A 13,818-nucleotide genomic window follows, 5' to 3' on the forward strand; every position below is an offset into this window, starting at 1 on the left:
GACAGATTCTTCTGCAAATTATTCTATCTAATACATTCATAGTTTAAATCTACAAATACAGAGGCCACAACAGGTAAATTTCCTAACGAGGTGGTGGAAAGAAAAAATTACCATAGCAGAACTTTATGAGCAATTTAGGCGATCAAGGAGACAGTATGGTGAGAAGATGGTAAATAATTTCTCCCCACCAGAAATAATGAATATAAATAGTTTGTTGATTATGAAGTCTGTTGTTAAAATCAATAGCTCAAATAATAATCACACATTATATGACACAGTATGTTCACCCCGTCGCGGTCCACGGGCCAGGTGTTGGCCACCCTGGTTCTAAGCAAAGAAAATATCTGTCCTCTGTAGCTCAATGGTAGATCACACACTCAACCGGACAGGAAAGAAATACAGGCATGACTAGGCTCTGTCTCGCTCCTTCTTCCTTTGTGGGTTCGATTACCCTACAGAGGAATATGAAATTTTTTTTGTTGTTTCCGAACCGCATCCTCATCTCCGCTTGGTTATCCAGGCTTTCGTACTCCCTTCAATACAGAATTGATTTCATTTACACGATCAAACTGGCGCACTCTATAAGACAACTGCCAATCTAAACTGCAATGCATCAAAATGCATTGGATTATAAATTTTCCTCTGTCCAATGTTCATTGCATTAACCCTTTAAGCGATTTTTAAAATTTTCCTGGTCTGCATTATAACTGCCACGTTTGAAATTACGAAACCTTCCCAAATTGCCACGTATTTTAAGAAGAATTTTTTCCCCGATTGCGAGCAGATAATTGCTTTCACCCTCCTCCAACAATAAAATTTACTCCGCCCATCGCTTTTGTTTCTCTGACTATGATACAAAAACACCTGCCATGATGTGTGTTGCGGTTTTCTAGGAAGAGGGATACTTTTTTTATTTGGGGGGGGGGGGAATATTTTTGCATCATTTATACTGAGCGTATTTTCGTTCTCTATTTTTCCTTCTCACTGCGTTTTTTAGAAGACGAAATATCTCGGGGTGACAGAAATAAAGCAGATCAGGTTTGACGAGATATCTCGGGATTGCCGTTGAAAGGGTTAACGGGATTTGATCGCTATCACTGAAAAAGAACTAATTTACTTGAAACTAAAATATCGAACAGATGACAACATTGAACTGATTTTCTCGGAAATATTTGCTCTACAGGATAAAACTGATAAAAATATCTACAGTAAGTAACTATTCTATACAACGATCTAATCAATATATGTGAGAAACATACATATGCAATTTTGCGAGAGGAATCGTTAACGATTGTTGAACATTTATTTTTCGGCATCATGATCATTCTTCTCTTAACGATAAAGCCCATCTATTCAAAGGGTCCATTCAGTGGTAATATGGCTACTGAAATGAAGAGGAAGAAAAACTAAAAAGGGAGATGAAAATCTTTGACATAATCAGCAAACAAGAGATAAACTGTGGGGAGGTAAAATGCGTAAAAAAAACGAAACCTTAAACCGAACAAACTTGTAATTTCTCTCCCCAACTCAGTAAATAGCAATTCCACTCTTTAAAAAAAAAAAAACTGGTGTGCTCGCTGCCCTTCTCGTAGAAAGAACGGGAGCTATAAAAACCAACTTCGGCAGTTCGAATTCCTCCGAGCGATTCCTCTATTTTCCCATCATAAGCCAAACATAGAAGAGTAAAAAAAATGGCTTTAAAAGCTTCCGATTTAGTAAATGACGTAATGTTTGAATATAAAATATCACGAAAATGTGATCTGATATCTGAAAGCATCTATTAATGGATGGCATTTGTTTTATCGTCCAGAGCTACAAGACAAACACATTTCATCTAGAATAACATGGGAACCAAATTTTTCTACTAAAGAAAGACCTTTTCCACTTCTTTCCACATTTTTATAAGTGAAACATTTCTAAAATTTCTGTGGCATGCTCTGCATTCTGCATACGGTAAATGTGACTAATCGGTTACTATGCATAATCGCCATTTGGCTCGGTGAGTTTGATAAATTTATCACTTTTGGCGGTGGTTATACATAATATCCAAGCGTATCTGTAAATCTGATAGATACCTGAAATTCATCTATTTTTACCGTGTTTTTGACCGTGATGATAGAAATAACGTCTTAATAAACTACAGAAATGGTAACAAAAATAATTTCTTAATTAACATTAGAAATAATTTCAGACTAGATGAAAAAAGTTATAGCTAATAAAAGTAGAAGTAAGATAGAGAAGTAAAAGTAAGAGATAAGCAGAACTGATGAAACTGTAATTTCATCAAGTATCAGAATTCATAAAAGTAATTTCAGAGTTGATGAAAAGAATAATTGCGGAATTGAAAAAAAGTAATAATTAATAAAATATGTACTTCCAGAGTTAATGAAACAAATAATTTCGGAATTAATGCGAAAAAAATTAATGGAAGAAATACTTTCATAATTATTCAGAGAAATACGTTCATAATTATTCAAAGAAATACGTTCATAATTATTCAGAGAAATACTTTCATAATTTATGAAATAAATAATTTCTTTCTATTAAATCAATTTTTAATGAAATTTTAATTAATCAACACGACGAAACATTGACGAAAAATGTTTTTCTAGAACTATTGAAACAAAAATTTCAGAATAAATTTAGAAATAATTTCAGAATAAATTTAGAAATAATTTCAGAGATAAATTTAGAAATAATTTCAGAATAAATTTAGAAATAATTTCAGAATAAATTTAGAAATAATTTCAGAATCTATAAAAGATATAATTTCAGAATCTATAAAAGATATAATTTCAGAATCTATAAAAGATATAATTTCAGAATCTATAAAAGATATAATTTCAGAATCTATAAAAGATATAATTTATTGAATTAATTTTGGAAATAATTTCTCAAATGATGAAGAAAAGACAAAAAAGTTTCTATGTGGTATTGCTATACACTAGAACAGTGGTTCTCAACCTGGGGCCATATGACCCCCTTGTGGTCCTGGGATATTCTAGGGGGCCACGGGAGAAAATCAGAAGAAAGGTGATCCACGACAGGTGGTGAAGGGAGTCGTAGAGAGCTGTGATTAGAAAAGGTTTAAAAGTGAAACATGGTTGAAAAATATTACTGCTTTCAGAATTCATCAGATCCGTCCATAGAACCAGGGGTATCTTAACCCTTGGGTCTATGTGGGCATGATCCGTGTCTTACTGTCTATAATGGGAGGGGACTGCACTATATGGGATTTGGTACCATGATTTATGTAAGCTGTTATTTCTAGCTAAGTATGGAGGACCACCAAAGCAACATTTGATGTGCTGGGAGGGTCGATTTATCACGCATGTTCGTTGGATCGTGCCGTATTTTACACAGACCATTTTTTACCATATAATTTGACTCCTGGGAGGGATGATAATCCACCATTTTTGAATCCGTGCTTAGCCAGGATTCCAGAGATTGATCTGATTTATTAAAATTCCATTCATAAGAAAAAAAATAGAAAGTATCTCACTCTTGAATGAGGGTAGAGGGGGGCCCCTGGATAGGACAGGGGGGCCACGAGAAAAAAATGTGATCGATAGGGGGACCATGAGCTGAAAAAGGTTAAGAAACACTGCACTAGAACACACATTGAGCAATGTTAATCGGGTTTTCAGGTTAAATTGATTCATTTATTCAAAATCGAGCACAACTCCGATCTATCGCCACAGGCAATTTACTAAAAAAATAATTTGTGCCGGAACGGGTATGTGTGCCTAACAGTCGGTTCTAGTGGTGTGCGTGAATTTTAGTTTATTGAAAGAGTTCATATTTCTTTTCAGAGTGTTTTTTGCCGTAATCCTCCACGCTGTCCAAAGCGGATTGGAGGAATCCCATCCGCGTCCGTTCAACACGTGTTAAACATAGCTATTTACAGGCTCCACCACGAGAAGGTTCGGATTGGACTTTAGGCCTCTACTCCTAGTCGATTCCTTCAAGTCCTCATAATTAGGCATTTAAAGGGTCTTCTCCTACTTAACAAGTAAAGACTATTCAGTGAGTTTCTAGTACTGCCGTCTATTTCTCAAAGTATGAGTAAGTGTAATGATTGAATATTTGTACCGTTGTGAAGATGTGTTGCTCTCTCTGTGGCGAGAGTTTTTAATGGGAGATCTCGGCTGTGTGTGGAAACGTTTAGTCGATGAAAATTCTTTATTTATATTAGAAATAATTTGGAAATATGCGAAAATATCAATTACTAATGAACAATGTATTTGCGCTACTATTGAAAAAATGTCAGAATCGATGAAAATTAATAATTAATGAACAGTGTATATACAGAATTATTGAAAGGAACTATTTCAGAATTATTGAAAGAAACTATTTCGGATTTATTGAAAGAAACTATTTCAGAATTGATACAAATAATTTCAAAATTAATTATAAAAATAATTTCAAAATTAATGATAAATTAATTTCAAAATTAATGATAAAAATAATTTTAAAAATAATGATAAAAATAATTTCAAAAATAATGATAAAATTAATTTCAGAATTAACTTTAGAAATAGTTTCAGAATTGGTGAAAGAAAAATTCCTTCTTTTCAATTAGATGAGACTTTTTACTTTAAAAAAAACAAAACGGATTAGATTTTAGTTTTAAAATATAACTACCATATTCCCCGGCATTAACAGGCATGCCACCACAGGGATGCCAGATTTTTAATGTTAGGGTCTGGTTCGTTTCCGGCATGCCGGGAAAAGTACGGTTTTACATATAAAAGGATCACAGTATGCATTCGTCCAATCACGGAATCATGTTTGCCCCGGGAGGCAAAAATCCTAGTTACGGCCCTGCACAGAGTGACCAGATGTCACTCTGTGCAGGGCATTAAAAACCTGGGCATCCATTAATAACAACCGGGACAATAAACTGATTGGTTGCATTTGCTCGAATGTAACCGATCAACTTATTCGTTGTATTTTTCAAGTTTTATACAAGCACTTTTACATAACTTTTATAGTGAAATCCCGGCCTAACACCGGAAACGCTTTTCCCTAGAAGAGACAATCCCAACCTTAGGAGAAAACGGGCTTATATCCCATATAGGGGCAAAGGCCGGGCTATGTCTGGTTTCCTTAACACAGTAAAATCTCTCTTGTGTGGACACCTGTGAGACAAAAAAAATCGTCAGTAAAAAAAAGGTGTCCGTTAAGAGGGGGGTTTTTACTGTATCATCTGTAATCCCAGCGTCAAAATTCTCTGAATTTCCTGCCTGCAAACCAATAAGGCCACAATTCCTTCAAAACCTGAATTCATATTTCTGTAAGGCTACTTGCTGCCAAGCAGCATAATGAATATAATCATTAAGTGCACTGCCATATCAATAAGAGCTATCAGCAAGGCAGTAAGAATACAGTATTAGCATGGATCGCCCATAAATGGTAATAGACCTGAGTTGTGCTCGGTTTGAAGGAAAGAAAGTATTAGCATGGCACTTCGCTTCTGAAATATAGATGGCAGCACTAATTCACACGCACAATACCATATACGCACTCAAATTGTTACACACTCACGCTTCCGGCACAACTCAACCGGTAGTAAATTGTCCATGGCAATAGACAGGAATCGTGCTCGGTTTGAAAGGAAGAAAGTACTAACATGGCAAAAACATAACCGAAATAATAAATTCCTAGCATAATATCTAACGTAACTAAAAAAAAAAAAGTTAAACTTTGGAAAAATATTGAAAATTATTCTATTCCATTGCGCAAGCAAAAAAAACGGGACAAACGGGCGTCCCGACAGCCTTTCCCGGGGAAAAAAAGCAAAAAAAACCGGGGCATCTGGCCACCTTAACTATACATTATAACAGTAAAAATTAAAATTTTCAATTATATAAAAAAATAAGAATTCCAAAAAATTTGATTGTTGGAAAGCCTTGAATCTGCCTTCTTTCGGAGTAAAAATATAATTTCTCAATTGCACAAAAAATATGTTTAAAAAATTGTACATCCAAAAAAAAGTGCTCCAAAAAAATAGATGCTCAAAAAATATTCTGAAGTTGGATGCTCTAAAAAAATTCCCTAAAAATATATGCTCCAAAAAATGCTCTAAAAATAGATACTCAACAAATATTCTAAAATTGCATGCTCTAAAAATATATGCTCCAAAAAAATAGATGCTCAAAAAATATTCAAAATTGGATGCTCTAAAAAAATTCTCTAAAAATACATGCTCCAAAAAATGCTCTAAAAATAGATATTCAACAAATATTCTAAAATTGCATGCTCTAAAAATATATGCTCTAAAAATATAAGCTCCAAAAAAATAGATGCTCAAAAAATATTCAAAATTGGATGCTCTAAGAAATGCTCTAAAAATATATGCCCCAAAAAAATAGATGCTCAAAAAATATTCAAAATTGGATGCTCTAAAAAAATTCTCTAAAAATACATGCTCCAAAAAATGCTCTAAAAAAATTCTCTAAAAATACATGCTCCAAAAAATGCTCTAAAAATAGATATTCAACAAATATTCTAAAATTGCATGCTCTAAAAATACATGCTGTAAAAATATATGCTCCAAAAAAATAGGTGCTCAAAAAATATTCAAAATTGGACGCTCTAAGAAATGCTCTAAAAAATATGCTCCAAAAAATGCCCTAAAAATAGATATTCAACAAATATTCTAAAATTGCATGCTCTAAAAATATATGCTCTAAAAATATATGCTCCAAAAAAATAGATGCTCAAAAAATATTCTAAAATTGGATGCTCTAAAAAATGCTCTAAAAATATATGCTCCAAAAAATGCTCTAAAAATAGATACTCAACAAATATTCTAAAATTGCATGCTCTAAAAATATATGCTCCAAAAAAATAGGTGCTCAAAAAATATTCAAAATTGGACGCTCTAAGAAATGCTCTAAAAATATATGCTCCAAAAAATGCCCTAAAAATAGATATTCAACAAATATTCTAAAATTGCATGCTCTAAAAATATATGCTCCAAAAAAATAGATGCTCAAAAAATATTCAAAATTGGACGCTCTAAGAAATGCTCTAAAAATATATGCTCCAAAAAATGCCCTAAAAATAGATATTCAACAAATATTCTAAAATTGCATGCTCTAAAAATATATGCTCCAAAAAAATAGATGCTCAAAAAATATTCAAAATTGGATGCTCTAAGAAATGCTCTAAAAAAATATGCCCCAAAAAAATAGATGCTCAAAAAAATATTCAAAATTGGATGCTCTAAAAAAATTCTCTAAAAATACATGCTCCAAAAAATGCTCTAAAAATAGATATTCAACAAATATTCTAAAATTGCATGCTCTAAAAATATATGCTCTAAAAATATATGCTCTAAAAATATATGCTCTAAAAATATATGCTCTAAAAATATATGCTCTAAAAATATATGCTCAAAAAAAATAGATGCTCAAAAAATATTCTAAAATTGGATGCTCTAAAAAATGCTCTAAAAATATATGCTCCAAAAAATGCCCTAAAAATAGATATTCAACAAATATTCTAAAATTGCATGCTCTAAAAATATATGCTCCAAAAAAATAGATGCTCAAAAAATATTCAAAATTGGATGCTCTAAGAAATGCTCTAAAAATATATGCCCCAAAAAAATAGTTGCTCAAAAAATATTCAAAATTGGATGCTCTAAAAAAATTCTCTAAAAATATATGCTCCAAAAAATGCCCTAAAAATAGATATTCAACAAATATTCTAAAATTGCATGCTCTAAAAATATATGCTCCAAAAAAATAGATGCTCAAAAAATATTCAAAATTGGACGCTCTAAGAAATGCTCTAAAAATATATGCTCCAAAAAATGCCCTAAAAATAGATATTCAACAAATATTCTAAAATTGCATGCTCTAAAAATATATGCTCCAAAAAAATAGATGCTCAAAAAATATTCAAAATTGGATGCTCTAAGAAATGCTCTAAAAATATATGCCCCAAAAAAATAGATGCTCAAAAAAATATTCAAAATTGGATGCTCTAAAAAAATTCTCTAAAAATACATGCTCCAAAAAATGCTCTAAAAATAGATATTCAACAAATATTCTAAAATTGCATGCTCTAAAAATATATGCTCTAAAAATATATGCTCCAAAAAAATAGATGCTCAAAAAATATTCTAAAATTGGATGCTCTAAAAAATGCTCTAAAAATATATGCTCCAAAAAATGCCCTAAAAATAGATATTCAACAAATATTCTAAAATTGCATGCTCTAAAAATATATGCTCCAAAAAAATAGATGCTCAAAAAATATTCAAAATTGGATGCTCTAAGAAATGCTCTAAAAATATATGCCCCAAAAAAATAGTTGCTCAAAAAATATTCAAAATTGGATGCTCTAAAAAAATTCTCTAAAAATATATGCTCCAAAAAATGCCCTAAAAATAGATATTCAACAAATATTCTAAAATTGCATGCTCTAAAAATATATGCTCCAAAAAAATAGATGCTCAAAAAATATTCTAAAATTGGATGCTCTAAAAAATGCTCTAAAAATATATGCTCCAAAAAATGCTCTAAAAATAGATACTCAACAAATATTCTAAAATTGCATGCTCTAAAAATATATGCTCCAAAAAAATAGATGCTCAAAAAATATTCTAAAATTGGATGCTCTAAAAAATGCTCTAAAAATATATGCTCCAAAAAATGCCCTAAAAATAGATATTCAACAAATATTCTAAAATTTCATGCTCTAAAAATATATGCTCCAAAAAAATAGATGCTCAAAAAATATTCAAAATTGGATGCTCTAAGAAATGCTCTAAAAATAGATGCTCAAAAAATATTCAAAATTGGATGCTCTAAAAAAATTCTCTAAAAATACATGCTCCAAAAAATGCTCTAAAAATAGATATTCAACAAATATTCTAAAATTGCATGCTCTAAAAATATATGCTCCAAAAAAATAGGTGCTCAAAAAATATTCAAAATTGGACGCTCTAAGAAATGCTCTAAAAAATATGCTCCAAAAAATGCCCTAAAAATAGATATTCAACAAATATTCTAAAATTGCATGCTCTAAAAATATATGCTCTAAAAATATATGCTCCAAAAAAATAGATGCTCAAAAAATATTCTAAAATTGGATGCTCTAAAAAATGCTCTAAAAATATATGCTCCAAAAAATGCTCTAAAAATAGATACTCAACAAATATTCTAAAATTGCATGCTCTAAAAATATATGCTCCAAAAAAATAGATGCTCAAAAAATATTCTAAAATTGGATGCTCTAAAAAATGCTCTAAAAATATATGCTCCAAAAAATGCTCTAAAAATAAATACTCAACAAATATTCTAAAATTGCATGCTCTAAAAATATATGCTCCAAAAAAATAGATGCTCAAAAAATATTCAAAATTGGATGCTCTAAAAAAAACTCTAAAAAATATTAGATAAACATCACCTACGTAAAAAATAGATGATCTCAGGAAATCCACAAAACATTCATTAGATTGCCTTAAGTTCAGAAGGTCTGAAATAAAAACAGTTATTAGGTCGAGGCTTTGAATCAGCCTATTTTTTTTTTTGAGTATACAAATAATTTCTCAATTAGATCAAAAAATATTTTTAAAAAATTATGCATCCAAAAAAAAAAAATGCTCTGAAAAATTATGCTTCAAAAAATAAATTCCCAAAGTGGAAACGCAATATCACCCCCTGGTGGGCGATGAAATGGGTCCAGCGGGACGATAGAAGTTACGGGTATAACATAGGATTCTATGGGTTCGCTTGAGTTAGGAGGGGTGGGGGGGGGGCATGAGAGAAGAAAATTTCTGAAGAAGGGAAAGGGGGTGATGGAACAGAAAGTTTGGGAAATTATGCCCTAGAATGAGATGCTCCAAAAATACCCTAGAATGAGATGCTCCAAAAATACCCTAGAATTAGATGCTCCAAGAAAATGCTCCGAAAATTGATTAGAATCCCTTTAAGTCAGAACATCTGACGGATAAAAAGTTATTAGATAGGCCGAGGCTTTGAATCAGCCTTTTTTTATACTTTATATAAGCAAATAATTTCTCAATTACATAAAAAAAATTATGCGTACACACACACACAAAATAATGCTCCAAAAATACTCAAGAAATAGATGCTCCGGAAAATGCTCCAAAAATACTTAAGAAATAGATGCTCCAGAAAATACTCCAAAAATACTTAAGAAATAAATGCTCCGGAAAATGCTCCAAAAATACTTAAGAAATAGATGCTCCGGAAAATGCTCCAAAAATACTTAAGAAATAGATGCTCCGGAAAATACTCTAAAAATACTTTAAAAATAGATGCTCAAAAATACTTTGAAAATATATGCTCTAAATACTATACTCTTAAAATACTCCAAAAAATGCTCCAATAATTCAATAGAATCCCTTTATGTCAGAGCGCCTTAGAAAAAAAAAATAACTTATTAAATAGACATAGCCTGAGGCTTTGAGAATCAGCCTTTTTCCCCCCGCACCTAACAGGAAAAAATTCAATTCATCTGATCGATCAAATTCGATACTATCGCTACTGCCATATCCAACCAACACAGTATTCAAGTGGTTTTCAACAACGTCCCTGTGTATATAGGCATTGGCGTCATCTGACGGATCGGGAGAAGCCAAAACACACATAAGCAGCAGCATCTTAAGTGCTTACGGTATAAATTTACAAGGCACGCGCCTGGCACCAAGTAAAAACGACATGTTTTTTCCTCTTGCCTTCGAAATAAAAAAATATAAAAACCTTAATGAAAACATGAGATCTCTCACATCGAAAATCAAAAAAAACCGGCAAGAAAACCAAAAAACGGGGGTGAGGTGGTCTCCAATACCAGAGACCAAAACCAAACCAAATAGCCTTGAAAAACACTAACTCGTCAGTCTTTTATTTTCACTTGGAAAGCCGTTTTCTTAAAAAACAACAATGGCACCGTTTGTATTATTCAAGCGACGAGGTGGAAAGGGTAATGGAGGTTCCAAAGTCTTGTGTGTGCCACACGCGAGTTCACTCTTTTCCCCCTCCACTGATTAATACAATGGGTTTCCATGTCCCACACCATTATATATATTATTATTTTATTTTTTTTCATTTAATTTCTTATTTGGCAGCAGCAGCAGCGGCGGCATGCTCCGTATGATGACGAGGCGAGTTAAAAAAAGGACTTCACATTTCTCCCTACAGGGAATATCATTGTTATCAACCCCCACGAGGGTATTTCATAGACCGGGTTCTTAAAAACGGGTCCGTTAGTTTTAAGCTAGACGACCGACAGCGATCTATCAAACGAGTTTTTGTGTGTGTTGTGTCGGGGTTGAGAAGAATTTTCGGATCTCTTGATGACGCAAGGGGCATATCATAGACGGACGGGCTACCCAAGCTCCACACACTGGCGTAAAAAGTCATTAACCTTTCCACCTCTCGTTTTCTTCGGCTAATTTGATCCCGGTCTTACTAAAATGGTGGAATGCCAGAAATTCTGTAAATTAATACCGGGCTTTGTTCCCCACCGTGTCCATTATCGACTGCCGACATCAACAGAACCGTCGTTTATGTAACGATGTCGGTTCGTGCAGCGTCTTTATGTGTGTGGCGAGTTCCACCGCGACAAGTAGTATTAACTTTCTGTCGGTTTTTTTTTTTACTTGAAACTACAGAAATAATGTCTTTTACCCCTTTGTTTTAATATTGTATTTTCCATTATCATGGAAATACGATGCCGGGATTCCTCGCGGGGTTCGGATTAATCTCACATTATCTCTTGATTCATCAGAAAATGCTTATGAAAGGACGGTTATTTAGTTTAAAAGTGATTTTTCAAGTTAAAACAAATTGATGAATTCCTTGAAATCCACGGGCCAACAAACTATAACGCAGTATTTAAAATTGTACAATGTAAAACCGAGAAATCGATTGAAATTTTTAACGGGTTAGTCAAAAAAGTTTTAATCGATTAATCGCTTGATTAATCGAATTATAATCGAATATTTTATGCAACTATGTAATATAAATAGAAGCTATAAAAATGCATTTTATTCATTTCACTTAACCTATTCGATAGATGTAGACAAATGTAGGTATATTTCGAGAAATTAAGGTTTAATTGTGCTGAACTTAATTTTGTCAAAAGCTTGAAATTTCTTCTCTTGGATCTTGTCGTTTTTTTTGTTTCTTTAGTAGGTGCTCTCACGGATTTCGAAACTACTTTTGATAAAATTGTTGCTCTTGTTCTCCTAAAAACTCCTCCCAAATTGTTATTAAAAGGAGAGGAGTCGATGCTTTCAAGAACATGAAAACTACTATTCATAGTGAAGACAATAAATTTTTGTCTTGTCTTCTGAAATTCCCCTCAAACTCAATTTGAAACGGAAATCATCAGCTTTCGTTTAATCGACTTTCAAATATTGATTGTTTAATCAAAATATTGATTCAAATACAGTATTTCCACGTATGGTCACTTATCCAAAATGTTATGGATAAAATGCATAGGAACATAATTTGTATGTAACTCATATAATCGGCTTTTTCAAACAAATCAAGTTAATTCACAAACTTTAAAAAAAAAAAAAATTTTAATCTAACTTTAAAACTCAATTTTGAAACCGAACGCAACTAAAATTTTTAACTGCTATCGACAAGAGATCGATTAATCTAACCAGCCTTAGTAAAATAATATCTAGGTTCACGAGGATACAAGCTTCTTAAATAAGTGAAGAATTTCATTTTTTATTCTGGAATTATTATTTTTCCATTAAAATTGAGTTTTCATTAAGCGTCACTTCATTTGTTTCATAGATTATGAATTACTGTCAGTTCTGAAATAAACGTTAAGAAAAAACAGAATTTCTCTAACGTTAGAAATTCTGGGAATTAATACCGGGTTTTGTTTCCACACCCTGTCTATTGAACATTGAAGGACCGGACACACCCCGTCCTATTATCGACTGCCGACATCAACAGAATCGTCGATTATGCAACGATGTCGGTCGGGCAGCAGCATCTTTATCTGGCTAAGTTTTCTACGGACAAAGTATTATTAACTTCCTGCGGGGTGTTTTTTTTTTGCTTGAAACTGCAGAAATAACGTCTTTTACCCCCCTTTGTTTTAATAGTGTATTTTCTGTTATCATGGCAGTACGATAACGGGTTCGGAAGTAGATTTATTAATCTCCCATTAGCTCTCGATTCATCAGAAAATGTTTATTGAAAGGACGACGATTTAGTGAGAAAAAGTGGTTTTATATTAATTGAAACCAAATTAAAAAAATTCCCGGAAGAACCGCGGGCCAACAGGTTATAACGCAGTAGTTATAGAATTGTGAAACGATATCTAGATTCACACGAAGAGAACGTATCCAAGGACCCCGAGTCAAACGAAGACTCGTAAACTACTGAAGAGTAGACCCTCGCTAATCAAGCGCGTATCAGACCATCTAGTGCCGGATTACCAAAATCAACAGCCAGAGGAGGAATAAAAGTGGCCCAGCACCTGGGCTGGCCACAAAGACAAGCAGCGGGCTCACCAGAGTCAAACAGCCAGAGGCGGAGTGGAAGTGGTCCAGCACCTGGGCTGGCCACAAAGACAAGCAGCGGGCTCACCAGAGCCAAACAGCCAGAGCAGGGGCGTAGCCAGAAATTTCGTTCGGGGGGGGGGACCACTTTCATTTCGGGGGGGGGGACCAAAGTGACAGAACAATGGATTTGGCCATCTTTTTCCCTTTTTTCGGTCATTTTCTCACATTTTGGGGGGGGGGGACCAGACCCCCAAGTTCTCCCCCCCCCCTCGCTACGCCCTTGAGCCAGAGGCGAAATAGAGGTGGTT

Source organism: Pholcus phalangioides, unplaced genomic scaffold, assembly GCF_987345545.1.
Source record: "Pholcus phalangioides strain wild (caught in Gottingen) unplaced genomic scaffold, Ppha-v1.0 ptg000008l_1, whole genome shotgun sequence".
Taxonomy (NCBI): Eukaryota; Metazoa; Arthropoda; class Arachnida; order Araneae; family Pholcidae; genus Pholcus; species Pholcus phalangioides.